The sequence below is a fragment of the Syngnathus acus genome, chromosome 5 (genome assembly GCF_901709675.1).
Source record: "Syngnathus acus chromosome 5, fSynAcu1.2, whole genome shotgun sequence".
NCBI lineage: Eukaryota > Metazoa > Chordata > Actinopteri > Syngnathiformes > Syngnathidae > Syngnathus > Syngnathus acus.
Window position 1 is genome coordinate 13,397,838 of NC_051091.1, and position 14,948 is coordinate 13,412,785.

Consider the following 14,948-nt stretch of genomic DNA (forward strand, 5'->3'; position numbering starts at 1 on the left):
GAAGAACTTACAACTGTGGATGGAGGCAGTCTCGTTCTTAAGGGCACCAGACTCGTCATGCCTGTGACCCTGCGATCCAGAGCACTTCCACTTGCTCATGAGGGACATCAAGGCATTGTCAAAACTAAGCAGCTACTCCGAGAGAAAGTCTGGTTTCCGAAGATAGACAAACAAACCGAGGAACTGATATCCCGCTGCCTTCCTTGTCAATCATCCACACCCAAGACTGAGCATCAACCACTGCAAATGTCTGAACTCTCACAGGGGCCTTGGGAAGATGTTGCAGTGGACTTCTGTGGCCCCTTTCCTTCAGGTGACTACCTGTTAATCATCATAGATGAATATTCAAGATTTCCCTATGTGGATATTATGCCGTCCACATCGGCATGCAAACTCATCCCTGTCATGGACAAAATCTTTTCAACTGCGGGAATTCCAAAAGTGGTGAAAAGCGATAATGGGCCCCCATTCTCAAGCAAGGACTTTTCAGACTTTGCAAAATACCTTGGGTTCCACCACAGAAAGATCACCCCCTACTGGCCACAGGCCAACGCTGCAGTTGAAAGATTCAACAGGACTCTGACCAAAGCGATTACACACGGCTACGCTGGAAGACAAGCCGTGGAAACAAGACCTATACAAGTTCCTCAGGAACTACAGTGCAACACCTCATCACACCACCAACCAGCCTCCGGCTGAGGTGTTCTATGGTCGCCCCATAAATATAAAACTACCATCCATCTCTCATCCTCCCAGTGATGAATCTCTCCGTCGGACAGATGGATTGAAGAAAGACAAAATGAAAAATTATGCAGACAAAAGGAGGAACGCATTACACTCTGTACTCAAGGAGGGTGATGTTGTCCTAATACAACAGAGGAAAACAGGAAAACTTGTGACACCGTTCAACCCAAACCCCTACAAAGTCATCACAGTGAAAGGAACAATGGTCACTGCACAGAGACATGAACACAAACTCACAAGACATAGATCACACTTCAAACTCCTGAAACACAAACCGGAAGTCCCATTCACAACAGGAGACGGTGATAACTGTGATGACGACAGTGTTAATGGACAAGCAGGTGATCCTGAACACGTTGACCCTGAAGCCAGGAGGTGACGCCCTGTGAGGGTAAACAGACGACCTCCTCAAAGACTTATCACTGAAATATAGCAAAGGTTATGTAGAGTGATGAGACACTGACAAGTTCTCGCCACCGTTATGTTTGTTATTGACACAAGAGTAATGTGTGTTCAGTACTGCTCAGAGATGTTAAGCCTAGTTATTTGTTAAAATGTTTGTATATCTGATTTTGAATGAATAATACAGTACGGAATCACAATTTTATATTACTGTATTTTGGAAGCCACTTTATTTCTATTAATGTACATTCTGTCAGGGTAAGTAAAGCTAAAACTAAGGAAGGACATTTCATTTAAAAGAACAGGAGAGATGTAGGGTTGTGATAATTAGACGCTACCCCTTTAAGAGACTGAGGAAGTCAGAGTGTGTTGAACAGTGAGAGTTGTTGCGGTACAGGCTAAGTGAGGAGTCAATATTATACTACCTGTAACTGTGCATGAAAGTTATTAAAGTTTCAACTTAAAAGATATAAACTGAGAGGACATTCGGTTTCTACACCGGTCACTTGACGTTTCCCTCAGTCGAGCCCGCAAAGCTAGCAAAATTGAGTAAGAATTTATTCTGAAAAATGTAAAAAATGTGGCGATTCTCTCCCAATTACATCCGTCGGTGCAGCTGTGTCTCGTGACACAGGTTAATTCAGGTCAAGACGCTCGTCCCGGTCACGTGACGTCACCCCAGTCGATCTAGCGAAGCAAGCAAAAATGAGCAAGAAACGGAGATGTTTGGAAAGCTTCTTCGGAAAGGGAACAAAGCCCAATGAAGACACGGAAGAAGAGGCTATGACCTACGAAAAGGAAAGCTGTATTTAAAAGAATGTTTCTGGGGTCCTACTTAATTAAAATATGGATTTATCGCCACAGGTGACTCTGATGCGCCAAGCCCACTCTGCATAATATGTGGCGACAGGCTAGCTAACGAGGCAATGAAGCCTTCAAAACTGCTTCGGCACATGGAGACCAAGCATCCTGCATTAAAAGACAAACCTTTGGAATTTTTTGACAGAAAAAAACGTGAACAACAGCACACTTCGGGTGTCATTGTCTCCGATTACGCCTAGATGGGACCGGCTTGTTTCTGAGAAACAAGCTCAGTGCTCCCACTAATTCAACGCAATGGTGAGTTTTATTTTTATGTGGTTTATATTTGGTTTTATGCCAGTCGTATCATTCTATTTCATCGTTTATATATATTTATTATAAATTAATTATTTCTTTATATAAATGTATTATTTATTTATATAAAGGCCGGTCGGCGAAAATATTTCTGACACGTAACCAGTCCGTGGCGCAAAAAGGTTGGGGACCATTGTTTTAGACGTCTACGGGATAGACGCCTAATAGACGTCTATTAGACGTCTATATGTGAAAGTTTTTTAGACGTCTACGGGATAGACGTCTATTAGACGTCTACATGTGAAAGATTTTTAGACGTTTATTGCGTAGATGTTCGAATGATGGCTAATAGCTATTAGCGTGATTAGCGCGATTACCCTGTCAGACATAAAATTGGTCTATGTATAGACCTAAAATGGACGTCTAAATTAAAAACATCAAATACGATCATATTTCGAAAATTTAAAGTCTCAACCAGCTGTAAGTTGTATAAATAATGTACAGAAGCTGTTTGACTTTGTTTATAACAACCATATTGATCCGTACATGTGAAGTGGTTATTTCTGTAACCTGATATAGATGTCTATTTTAGGTTATTTTATAGACCTAAAATAGACGTCTAAATTAGGTCTATGTGTAGACCTAAAATAGATGTCTAAATTAGGTCTATATATAGGCCTAAAATAGACGACAAATTCAAATCCATTAAATATGGAATATTAAACCATAAACCAGCTGTAGGTTGTATAAATAATGAACAGAGGTTGCATATTGCTTTGTTTTAAATGACTATTGATCCGGGTGAAGTGTGGTTATTTCTGTAACCTGATCGACGTCTATATTAGGTCTGTGTAGACCTAATTTAGACGTCTATATTAGGTCTACACATAGACCTAATTTAGGCGTCTATTTTAGGTCTATAGAATGACCTGAAATAGACATCTATTTTAGGTCTACACAGACCTAAAATAGACGACAAAATTAAATCCATCAAATATGAAATATTAAACCCAAAACTATTCTGTAAGTTGTATACATAATGTACAGAAGTTGTGATGGTTCAAATGTGCTCATGTGTATGATATGGCTCTTTGCGGTAACAGTAAAAAATGTGGCTCTTAGTCTCTGACTGGTTGGCCACCCCTGTTGTATTGCTTTGTTTTAAACAACCAATGATCCGTGTGAAGTGTGGTTATTTCTGTAACCTGATATAGAAGTCTATATTAGGTTATTCCATCGACCTTATATAGTAGATACCAAAATTAAATCCATCAAATATTGAACATCAAACCAGCTGTAATTTGTTTGTTTTTTGCCACATTCAGACCGTCACTCACACACATTTACACCGTCAAATGTTGTAATCGAACTCATGGTGTCGGCACACAAGACAACCAAGTGAACCAAAAATGACAATTTCACGCTCGCTACCGCGGAGCCAACTTAAGCCCTTCGCCTTTACTGAGTTTGCTGAGTCTGCTCAGACCTAGCCTAGCGCAACACTCACAATCACTCGCCGGTAACCAACATGCGAGTCTGGGCGGACGTCAGAGAAAGCCTCGGCTTTTCATTGGCTGAGAGCGGCGCCAAGCAAAACTTCCCTCTCCGCGCTTTGCATCGATTGGACAAAGACGAAACGGCCCAGGGACAACGTCCAGTTGTCGCCATGTGATTGATGTGACACTGTCTAGAACAGGGGTCACTAACCTTTCTTAAACAGAGAGCTACTTCCTGGGTACTGATTAAGGCAAAGGGCTACCAGTTTGACACACACTTCTGAAATAGCCAATTTGCTCAATTTGGCTTTCACTATGTGTTATTATTGTGATTTCCAGTTCACATGTAAGTGTGATTTTAACAAGAATAGCAAAAATACAGTCAAACCTTGGTTTTTGACCACAATCCGTTCCAGAAGGCGGTTCGAGAAGCGAATCAGTCGAATTCTGAATCTATTTTTCCCATGCCAAATAATGGAAAAAAAATTTAATCCGTTTCAAGACAAAAAAAACCCCCGCCTTTTTAAAGCATTTTTTCATTTGCGCATTTTTGTCCGATCGCGCAACTGCAGCGCACCGCCGAACGCGCAAACGTAGCGCCTCGCCCACCGCGCAACTGCACCACGCTAGTCGCATTATTGTGACAGAGCCGTCGCTGAAATTTGGAAAATATTTTTAAAGTCCTGATGTACTTTCCAAAATTTAAGTGGACCTAAGTGCGCAGGGAGCTTAATTTTGTCCGATCGCGGAACTGCAGCGCACCACCGACCGCGCAACTGCACCGCGCTGGTTGCATTATTGTGACAGAGCCGTCGCTAAAATTTTGAAAATATTTTTAAAGTCTTGATGTACTTTCCAAAATTTAAGTGGACCTCAGTTCACAGGGAGCTTAATTTGGTCTGATCGCGCAACCGCAGCGCGCCGGGCGCTCACTGTCGCATTGCTTTAAGAGCGTCTTGTGTTTTAGGATGGCTTTACTGCTCCCACTTGCTTTCTTTGGAGGGCATGATTAGGGGTTAATACAATCCTCAAAGTAACGAAAATACAATAACAACGGAGTCAGTCAACATCCGGGCCGCGCGGTCGAGTTTTCTCGGGTCCTTCCGGCTCATCTCGCGAGGTTCGACCTCCGAATTTCGTTCGACAACCGAAGCAAAAAAATCTCGACTTTTTTGTTCGAATTCCGATTTGTTCGAGAACCGGGACGTTCGAAAACCGAGGTTTGACTGTAAAATAAATAGATGCAGCTCACTGACAAGTGCCAATTTTAGAACAGTCCTGCGGGCGACCTGGTGCCCGCGGGTATTGTGTTGGTGACCCCTGCCCTACACCATCAGCCACTCCCAACCAGCTGTAATTTGTATGAACAATGTAGAATGTTAAAAAGTCAAAGTCAAAGTCTGCTTTATTGTCAATCTCTTCACATGCCAAGACACACAAAGAAATCGAAATTACGTTTCCACTATCCCACGGTGACAAGACATAGTACACAATATACATACAAGTAAACAACACAAAATAAAACAAGAAGGCACAAACAATGAATAATAAGAGTGATGAATAAATAATAAATAAACAAATAACACAATAAATAAGAGGAGCAAAACGGAGCAAGTGTGCACACAGCAGACAGTCAGAATATAGCGCAAAAGTACAGGACGCTACGCAGAAGGGGGGAGAGAGTTCAGGATCCTAACAGCCTGGAGTATGAAGCTGTTGGTGAGTCTGGTGGTGTGGGAGCGCAGGCTCCTGTATCTCCTCCCAGAGGGCAGAAGATCGAACAAAGAGTGAGCAGGGTGACTCACATCACTCACAATCGTGGTCGCCTTGCGGGTGAGATGGGAGGTGTAAATGTCCATCAAGGAGGGGAGTGAAGCACCAATAATCTTACCAGCCATGTTCACTATGCGCTGCAGGGCAGAGGCGTAGCCAAGCCGGGGCGAGCCGGGGCGGCGCCCCGGTTAGGACTCCCTGCGCCCCGGTTTTGTTTCGGTGTCTTAGCCTTTTCCTAAAACTGAAGAAATAAAACAAGTATGCGGTGAGTAAATTGGATAACAGGTGATTGGCTATGGCTTTTGCCGTGAGGCGCGGATAGCGCGCTTCACAAATTGTGGACCAAAATCCAACAGTACCGTATTTTTCGGACTAAAAGTCGCTCCGGAATATAGGACGCATTAGCCATAAAATGCACAATAACATGAAAAAGAACATATATAAGTCGCTCCGGAGTATAAGTCGCATTTTGGGGGAAATTTATTCGACAAAATCCAACACCAAGAACAGACATGAACGAGCAACAACAGGCTAAACGATAGGTATGCTAACGTGACATAAACACAAACGAAGAGCTGAGAACGGGCCTGACGTAACATTCAGAGTTATTCAAAAAACTATTACATAAATAACACATTTATAAAACCATCTGTGTCACTCCAATTCATTAAATCCATCGATCGTCCTTTGTCAACAATGGGTGCGCGCCGCTGACGGCGCTTGCACTTCAAAATATTCCACAGGCCCATATAACGATATATAAATTATATATCAAATAACTATTATATAAGCAATAATATTATCAAACTATCTGTGTCACTAAATCATTAAATCCATCGATCAAATTCCTCGTCCTTTGTCAACAACGCCGCGCGTGCGCCCTGACGTCAGCCTCGTCGTTATTCCACAGATCTAGTATATAACTATATTGTAGCGTTAACAAAGTACAAGGAAAGACATGAGTTTGGTAAACGGCTCTTTATTTAACAAAACAAGAGTTCAACGAGCCAACAACTACTGAACTGTAACGATAAAAACATATACAAGTTGCTACACGAAATAAAATATATCAAATAACTAACATAAATAGTTAACCACCACACGGGCCCAAGCACCGGCGTCGACTTCCAGGCGTGTGGCGGCGTGGACTTCTATCCCCGGAGGTGGCACTTCCAGCCACGGAGGTGGAAGAGAGCTCCATAGAATAGGACCGGGCGTGCGTAAAAGCCATGTCTGAGCCCATCCACCGTCCCCGGACAGCCACCCGGCCGAGCACCGGCCCCCGACTTCCATCCACGGAGGTGAAAGAGAGCTCCGTAGAGTAGGACCGGGCGTGCGTAAAAGCCATAATAGTTTTTCAAACCTTCTGTGTCATTCCAAATCATTAAATCCTTCAAACTCTTGGTCCTCCGTGTCACTTACAAACAAAGCCGCTAATGATGCCAGTAGTACGTGGGGCCCTTCGTCATCCCGTGATCAATCTTTGTCCTTTTTGTAAACAACCGCTGCGTCACGCCGCGGCGCGCTGCTGACGTCACTTGAAATTCAAATTACACTAATCCCTTGCTACATGGCGGTTCGTTTATCGCGGTTTCACTTTTTTTTTTTTTTTTTTTGAAAAAATTCACATATGTCGCTCCTCAGTATAAGTCGCCCCCCCCACCCAAACTATGGAAAAAAAAACACGACTTATAGTCCGAAAATTACCGTACTAAGTTCATTTTGTCTTCACTTATAGATTAGTTGACTGGTTCTTTTATCGCAGACAAATGATTTAGGTTGTTTTATTTACCTGACACGTTTCGGTGTGTACTTTCGCCTTCATTGCCTACTTGCTTTAGTTTTATTAATTTGGAAGAGAAGAGCTTCTGACACAAACGTTAATGGGTTCTAAAAGTTAATGGTAGCTAAAGTGAATTTGCTACAAATTCCAAAAAGTTTGTTTCATGTCATGTGTATGTAATGGTTTTCTTAAGTAAATAAAATCTCAAGTATATAAAAAAAGTCGCCTTGGCTATTATTAAACAAAAACAAGATCAAACAGTAAGTATAAATCACAAATTTGAGATTTGGCATGGCAAAGATGTAATTTCCCTTTTTACCCATTTGTGACTCCAGATTTAGCTCAAGGAGTGGTACGTGGAAAGGTAGGTTTTTATCTTCTGATGTCATTAAAATGTGCACATAACTTTGTTTTACGCTCAACAGGATTTGGAACTCTAAGGCAAATCACTTCAAAAGTTAAAATTGTGTTGTGTTATGTGATTAACTGTGCGTGTCGCCAACAGCTTCTACAAAGATGAACTCGATGGACATCGGGCACCACCCATTGTAGACCTTGGGATTACTCTGTAAAAGAAATATGAATAGGGGGGAAAAAAACGACTACCTAAAAAATTGTTTTTCCTTGATGCATCTCATGTCAGTCGCACATTTCGAACATGAAGCAATCGCACAGGAACGAGCAAACAGGTTTTTTTTTTTCTTTTTTTATGTACCAGCGCTATCAGAGCAGTCTTCCTGAGGGCCCTCTGCACGAGTCACACGAGCACGCATACTGAACGTTGCCATTGTCATTTGTGTAAGGAAACAGTGGCCTCAGACAACCTTACTGAGCTATTCTTGCAAAACAGCAATAGTATCTTGTTTGTGTTGCTTGAACGCAAGAGGATTGACAGGACTATGAAGTCAAGATAAAGTAGATTAGATGGTCTAGAACAGGGGTGGGCAAACCTTTTGACTCACGGGCCGAACTGGGTTCTAAATTTGGACCGGAGGGCCGAACCAGGAGCAGATGGACGTAGTGTTTGTGTGAAGTAATATAAGCGACCTGTAAAGGTCATTGCATAAAGATTTTGGCCTTTAGTAGGTAGTAAAGCATGGATATTCCAAACAAGTTTTTTGAAAACAAATGCATTTATTAACAGCATTAAAAAAAAAAATCACTAAAAAACTGCTATCAGTGATTCTCATTAAATACGACACTATTATTATGAATAACAGTCTCCATCACTTCAGTGCCTGCAGGTCAGATTAATGAAAAATGTTTATCTTATGAGATCACATCAAACAGCAAACATTCTGACCAAATATATCATCTTGAAGAATCGGTGAAAGCATACATCCAAATAAAGTAATCAAAACGGCAACACGGTGAGGGGTATCTGAACATCAGAGCAGAGTTTTTAACTCACAAACACCTGGTAACAGAGGTGAGGAAACGGGAAACACTTCCTTAAAGTAAGCCTTAAGAACTTTACAGGTTAAGATTAGTCGCAAACAGGTGGTGGGTGCATCAATGTCCTTGAGCATCCTGCATTGTTTGAAAATGAGAATGGTCGCTAGTTTCAATCCCTGCTATGTGTACAAATCATATTCAAAATGCATTTTTTTACAACAAACTTGAGAGCCTCCCCTTCATTTTCAGTGGGAACAGTGTTGTTGGTCTCCCTTTTTTGCTAGTGCATCATAATCTGGAGTAAAAATTGTTGTGGCCATTCTTAGGAGAGATCCGTTTACCTCGATCTGTGACGGGTTGATGTGGCTGAACGTCACGTCGCGTACATCGAGCCAAATTGGCCACTCTTTTAACATTCGGCACTCACTTCTTTTCTTCGGGCCACTCATTTTAATGGAAGGATTCCAGGGGAAGGTTTGTGGGTGGCTTTAGCGCAGGGGTGGGCAAACTACGGCCCGCGGGCCACATCCGGCCCACGGGACCGTTTAATCCGGCCCGCCAACCCTGAATTAATTGTATTATTAAACTTTTTTTTTGTCATTTTGCCTGCAATGACTGCGTTTCCCCAGTAGATGGGGGAACCGCTCGCCTGCGCATTTACTACCGGAGTGGCCCGAAGAAAAGAAGTGAGTGCCGAATGTTAAAAGAGTGGCCAATTTGGCTCGACGTACGCGACGTGACGTTCAGCCACATCAACCCGTCACAGATCGAGGTAAACGGATCTCTCCTAAGAATTGCCACAACAAATTTTACTCCAGACTATGATGCACTAGCAAAAAAGGGAGACCAACAACACTGTTCCCACTGAAAATGAAGGGGAGGCTCTCAAGTTTGTTGTAAAAAAATGCATTTTGAATATGATTTGTACACATAGCAGGGATTGAAACTAGCGACCATTCTCATTTTCAAACAATGCAGGATGCTCAAGGACATTGATGCACCCACCACCTGTTTGCGACTAATCTTAACCTGTAAAGTTCTTAAGGCTTACTTTAAGGAAGTGTTTCCCGTTTCCTCACCTCTGTTACCAGGTGTTTGTGAGTTAAAACTCTGCTCTGATGTTCAGATACCCCTCACCGTGTTGCCGTTTTGATTACTTTATTTGGATGTATGCTTTCACCGATTCTTCAAGATGATATATTTGGTCAGAATGTTTGCTGTTTGATGTGATCTCATAAGATAAACATTTTTCATTAATCTGACCTGCAGGCACTGAAGTGATGGAGACTGTTATTCATAATAATAGTGTCGTATTTTATGAGAATCACTGATAGCAGTTTTTTAGTGATTTTTTTTTTTAATGCTGTTAATAAATGCATTTGTTTTCAAAAAACTTGTTTGGAATATCCATGCTTTACTACCTACTAAAGGCCAAAATCTTTTATGCAATGACCTTTACAGGTCGCTTATATTACTTCACACAAACACTACGTCCATCTGCTCCTGGTTCGGCCCTCCGGTCCAAATTTAGAACCCAGTTCGGCCCGTGAGTCAAAAGGTTTGCCCACCCCTGCTTTAGCGTCAAACTGTATCTGAAAGCTCAGCGAGCGAATTACAAGAATGCTGTCGTCACAGCCCACGCTCTAAATTCGGGACTGATACAAATAGAGCGCGAGCGCGCCATGTCCGTACTACTGAGTACGTACGTACACGCACTTGTGAGTGTGCACCGAGCTTTCTGACACGGCTTCCGGTAGTAAATGCGCAGGCGAGCGGTTCCCCATCTACTGGGGAAACGCAGTCATTGCAGGCAAAATGACAAAAAAAAAGTTTAATAATACAATTAATTCAGGGTTGGCGGGCCGGATTAAACAGTCCCGTGGGCCGGATGTGGCCCGCGGGCCGTAGTTTGCCCACCCCTGGTCTAGAATCTACAACAGGAAAAAAAATGTCAACATTGAGAGCAGCCACCACATCGTGTTGTCTTTTTTTAATCTACAGTACAGATGTCAAACTAATCATATCTGTCCATGGTCTTGGAAACATGCAGGTCTTCAAATCAGCCCCTCCCAACACAAGACTGCTTTGCAATCTGTATACAAGGAATTATGAACAGTGTCTCAGAAGAGTGGAATTAAGAGTAGACAAAATTGAATTGAGGACTTTTTTTCTTGTAAATCAAGCAAAAAATAACTGAAAAGTCAGTAACTTTGACAGTACAGCAATTAAACCAAACAGAACCCGACAGGTTCCATTTGTAAGCTATCAAGAGTGAGGGGGGACATGCAGAATTTTGACAAACCAATTCCAAGTCATTCAGTCTTGCATCCTGTTTGTCATTTATTTCCTTGGACATCATGTCAAAGGTCTCCAGATCAGTCATGGGCACCGTCCACTCTCCGCGTCACATTCTGAACGAGAGTTGAGGCTCCTCAGCCCAGGGATTGACAGAAGGGGCTCCACGATGACTTTCAGAAATTCTGAGAATAAAGAGAAATGGAAATAAAATACTCACTCAAATTACTGACCTCTTTTTAAATGACTGCCTACAAAAAAAAAAATCTTACTTTTCCCTGTCATGGGCGTTTCACACTCACTTCCTAGCTGTTGAAGAATGAAGCAAATGTTAGCTGCAAGATTCAAATGAACCATTCTCCAATGATAAATTTTGCCCTGTTTGAAAAAAAAAAATGATGGCATTCTGTCTGTGCCTTTGAATGTGGTGCAATTCAATTTGGCTGTTGTGCATATCTGTCAATGGGGTAAAGCTATGGAATAAGTTACCTGTAACGATCAAAGAAAGTACCGTAATTTTCGGACTATAAGTCGCTCCGGAGTACAAGTCGCATCAGCCATAAAATGACCAAAAAAGTGAAAAAAAACATATATAAGTCGCTCCGGAGTATAAATCGCATTTTGGGGGGCAATTTATTCGACAAAATCCAACACCAAGAACAGTCATGAACGAGCAACAACAGGCTAAACGATAGGTATGCTAACGTGACATAAACACAAACTAAGAGCTGAGAACGGCCCTGACGTAAAATTCAGAGTTATTCAAAAAACTATTACATAAATAACACGTTAATAAAACCATCTGTGTCACTCCAATTCATTAAATCCATCAATCGTCCTTTGTCAACAATGCGTGCGCGCCGCTGACGGCTCTTGCACTTCAAAATATTCCACAGGCCCATATAACGATATATAAATTATATGTCAAATAACTATTATATAAGCAATAATGTTATCAAACTATCTGTGCACTCTAAATCATTAAATCCATCGATCAAATTCCTCGTCCTTTGTCAACAACGCCGCGCGTGCGCCCCGACGTCAGCCTCGTCGTTATTCCACAGATATACTATATAACTATATTGTAGCGTTAACAAAGTTCAAGGAAAGACGTGGGTTTGGTAAACGGCTCTTTATTTAACAAAACAAACTTCCAGCCACGGAGGCAGAGGCGTAGCCAAGCCGGGGCGAGCCGGGGCGGCGCCCCGGTTAGGACTCCTTGCGCCCCGGTTGAAAAAAAAAAAAAAAAAATCGAGCTTTTTCGATTCTTCATTTTCCTGCTGTTTTTTTCTTTCGGTCTTGCGCGAATGTGCTTGCGCTATTCTATGTGCGCGATGTTATCCATTCACCGTTTGCCTCCCGGACCCGGATGTTGTTTTAGCGATCAGCGAACGGCGTGGGTGATGTTCGATTTTTTTTCCTGTGGGCGTGCGCCCCTACTGGAAAAATTCCTGGCTACGCCTCTGCACGGAGGTGGAAGAAAGATCCATAGAATAAGACCGGGCGTGCGTAAAAGCCATGACCGAGCCCAATCCACCGTCCCCGGACAGCCACCCGGCCGAGCGCCGGCCCCCGACTTCTATCCACGGAGGTGAAAGAGACCTCCGTAGAGTAGGACCGGGCGTGCGTAAAAGCCATGTCAGAGTCCCATCCACCGTCCCTGGACAGCCACCCGGCCGAGCGCCGGCCCCCGATTTCAATCCACGGAAGTGAAAGAGAGCTCCGTCGAGTCAATCTTTGTCCTTTATGTAAACAACCGCCGCGCTGCTGACGCGCGACCGTGACGTCGCACTGCTGACGCGCGACCGCGACGTCGCGCTGCTGTCGCGACGTCGCGCTGCTGACGCCAACGTCACTGAGGCATATTTTAACGAACTCCACTTCATTGTATGGCGTTTTAGCCCGTGCAATATTCCAAGCCAGTTGAAACAATGCAAGTGTGACAGTCTCTGAGTGCTTCGTAATTTTTTTGAAAAACTGTACCTATTTTTCTGCCTGACTTTTCAAAGTCTCCAAACTTGTGCTTGCGAAATTCAGTCCCTTTTGCAAAGTCATTATCGATATTGGCATGAAGTGAGCTGAAGTGGCGCTGACCATTTGAAGCTTTTAAATGCGCCAATGACGTCCGACATATCAGGCAGAATGGCTTGCCATAGCGTTCAACAAAAAACAACTTTAACTCTGTTAAAAACGTCCCGTGTTCATCGTCATATATTCGTTTAGCTGTGCATTTTTTCCTTGCCATTTTGGCAAGCGTCTTGTCAGCTTTTCTGGACCTAATGGGCCCCCGTAGTCACAGTCGCCATAAAAAAAGCGGGCAAAACCAATCGCTCTGTTTGTCCCTCCTCCTTTGCGGGATTTCACCTCACGCGCATGCGCGTTTGACCAAAATACCATATTGAACTCAAGCGAAGCAAATACGCACGAAAAATAAACACAAATGTTGATATGAACGTAAAAGAGCCGCATGCGGCTCGCGAGCCGCGGGTTGGCCACCGCTGCTCTAGACCTAAAATGGGCTTCTAAATTAGGTCTATGTGTAGACCTAAAATAGAAGTCTAAATTAGGTCTACCCATAGACCTAATATAGACGTCGATCAGGTTACAGAAATAACCACGTCACCCTAATTTAGACGTCTATTTTAGGTCTACACATAGACTCAATTTAGACGTCTAATAGACGCCTATGGCTGACAGGGATGGCTTCGCGCCTTCGTTTCTCGTCGACCTAGTTGTTCCTTACAACCAAGTCCTGTAACTTCCGCTCGCAAAATGCTAGTCTTTTAGTGAGCCCGAGGACCAAAAAGATGACTGCAGGATCGAGAGCATTTTCTATTCGGGCTCCAGAGCTTTGGATTGCCCCACCAATGGATATTAGAACTGCTACCCCATTAGAAACATTTAAGACACATTTAAAGACACATTTTTATGCCATGGCCTTTAATGAACCTGATTCGGCTGGAGTTTGTGTTTTCGCTTCCCCCTGGCTGCGGAGGGGGTTAGGTGACACCCAAACTGATAACGGCTGTCTGGATTTCTCGTGGACCAATCGGGATGAGGGAACTGCGGCGGATTACCACCCTGAAAGACACTGCCAGGACAATTGAGGGCACCTCCTGCAGCTCTTCACTTTGAATTGGACATCCACTTTTTCTTTGGATTGTTTCATATTATGTGTTCTATGTGCCCTCTCTGCATCCATTGCAGCCTGGTCATCCTGGAAGGGGGATCCTCCCATCTATGGTCTCTTCTCAAGGTTTTTCATTTTTCCCCCAGTAGGGGTTTTCTGAGTTTTTCCTTACCCTCCTGGGAGTTTAAGATCAGGGTATGTTTGAGAATAACTGTCAATTATTTGTACATGTGAAGCCCTTTGAGACATGCCTGTGATTTAGGGCTATATAAATAAACTTGACTTGACTTTAGCCAAATGCTAAGCCCGTAAAATGTGTGTTGGCTTCTTAACATTCCACTTTGACTCTTAGTCTTCATCGTTCTTCTTTGTGCTTTAGTCTCGAGAGTTTATTCCTTTCTGGGTGTGCGTGTGTTCCACAAAACACCCCCACAGCACTCAAATATGTGCTCTGCACAGTGGGCCGCTTTCATCCCAGTGGATACGAGGGCGTTGCCGTTATTCTCCTTCTTACTGCGACGTTGACAGACGATGCCTCCATCACATCCTAGTTCACAAACACCCTCTCGGGTGTTGCCGTTTCAAGCGAAATTCTCATCGAGCAGAAAGGACAAGGGCATGTCCGTGAGCGGGTGGCAAGGTGGTGGGCCCAGATCCCGAGGGGGAGTCAAGCAGAGAGGCGAGGGTGTGGCACAGCCGCAGCAAAGGCACACCACAGACGCACCACAAACGCAACAAAGTCACAGCAAAGGCACAGCACAGACGCAGCAAAGGCGCAGCCTTGTTTGTGATGTATTTTCTTGGTTTATGGCCT